This window comes from Charadrius vociferus, unplaced genomic scaffold, assembly GCF_000708025.1.
Source record: "Charadrius vociferus isolate BGI_N301 unplaced genomic scaffold, ASM70802v2 scaffold115, whole genome shotgun sequence".
In the NCBI taxonomy this organism is placed as follows: domain Eukaryota; kingdom Metazoa; phylum Chordata; class Aves; order Charadriiformes; family Charadriidae; genus Charadrius; species Charadrius vociferus.
Genome location: NW_009648636.1, coordinates 28,181 through 29,934, shown reverse-complemented (window position 1 = coordinate 29,934; position 1,754 = coordinate 28,181). Strand labels below are relative to the sequence as shown.

General features: G+C 66.1%; 1 protein-coding gene across 1 annotated transcript in view; it reads left to right on the top strand.

Annotated features, from left to right (window-relative positions):
- The window catches only part of LOC104287545 (ankyrin repeat domain-containing protein 13D-like), a gene marked incomplete at both ends in the record, with an annotated part of 33,281 nt that overhangs the window by 5,717 nt on the left and 25,810 nt on the right, over positions 1-1,754 (top strand). The gene's annotated exons all lie outside the window — the stretch shown is intronic.

Below are 1,754 nucleotides of genomic sequence, written 5' to 3'. Positions count from 1 at the left end.
GCTGGTGGGATGTCACTGGGTTGGGGGTGATGGGTACCCCCGGGCTGCCCGTGGGCGTGGGGTGATGGGTGCTATGGGGTGGCGGGGGGTGGTGGGGTGCGTGGGACATCTGTGGGCACAGTGTGGGGTGGCCGTGGGCTGGGGGTTCAGGGTGTGCTCAGGGACACGGGGCATCCATGGGTGTGGGGTGCTGTGGGACGCCGTGGGGCGCTGCGGGATGCTGTGGGTTGCCATGGGACACCGCAGGGGGCTGTGGGATGCTGTGGGGTGCCATGGGGTGCTCCAGGATGCCATGGGGTGCTCTGGGGTGCCATGGGGTGATGTCAAGTGCCGTGGGGTGCTGTGGGGTGCCATGGGATGCTGTGGGATACCATGGGGGGCCATGGGACACCGCAGGGGGCTGTGGGATGCTGTGGGGTGCCATGGGACACCGCAGGGGGCTGTGGGATGTTGTGGAGTGCCGTGGGGTGCTGTGGGACACCATGGGGTGCCATGGGACACCGTAGAGGGCTGTGGGATGCTGTGGGGTGCCATGGGGTGCTGTGGGATACCACGGGGTGCTCTGGGGTGCCATGGGTGATGTGGAGTGCCGTGGGGTGCTGTGGGACACCATGGGGTGCCATGGGACACCGCAGGGGGCTGTGGGATGCTGTGGGGTGCCGTGGGGTGCTGTGGGATGTCACGGAGTGCTGTGGGATACCACAGGGTGCCCTGGGGTGCCATGGGATGATGTGGAGTGCCGTGGGATGCCATGGGGTGCCACGGAATGCTGTGGGATGCCGTGGGGTGCTGTGGGATGCCGTGGGGTGCTGTGGATGTGGGGTGCTGTGGGTTGCCAAGGGTGTCATGGGACACCGCAGGGTGCTGTGGGACACCATGGGGTGCCACGGGGTGCCATGGGATGCTGTGGGACATCGTGGGATGCCACGGGGTGCCGTGGGTGCAGGGTGCTGTGGGATGCCATGCGGTTCTATGGGATGCCATGGGATGCTTCGTGGTTCCGTGGGGAGCCGTGGGATGCCATGGGGTGCTATAGAATGCTGTGGGATGCCGCAGGGTGCCATGGGTGTAGGGTGCTGTGGGATGCTGTGGGGTTCCATGGGATGCTGTGGGATGCTGCATGGTTCTGTGGGGTGCCATGGGATGCTGTGGGGTGCTGTGGAACACTGTGGGATGCCGTGGGATGCCGTGGGACTCTGTGGGGTGCTATAGGATGCCATGGGGTGCCATAGGGTACTGTGGGATGCCGTGGGGGTACCGTGGGTGCAGGGTGTTGTGGGATGCCATGGGGTTCCCGTGGGACTCTGTGGGGTGCTATAGGATGCCATGGGGTGCCATAGGGTACTGTGGGATGCCGTGGGGGTACTGTGGGTGCAGGGTGTTGTGGGATGCCATGGGGTTCCGTGGGATGCCACGGGGTGCTGTGGGATGCCATGGGATGCCATGGGATGCTGTGGGATGCCATGGGGTGCAGTGGGATGCCACGGGGTGCTGTGGGATGCCGTGGGATGCTGTGGGATGCCATGGGGTACAGCGGGATGCTGCGGGGTGCTATGGGATGCCATAGGGTGCTGTGGGGTGCTGTGGGATGCTGTGGGATGCCATGGGTTGCAGCGGGATGCTGCAGGGCGCTATGGGATGCCATAGGGTGCTGTGAGGTGCTGTGGGGTGCTGTGGGATGCCGCAGGGTGCCGTGGGTGCAGGGTGCCGTGGGATGCCGCGGGGTCCCGTGGGATGCCGCGGGGGTGCCGACG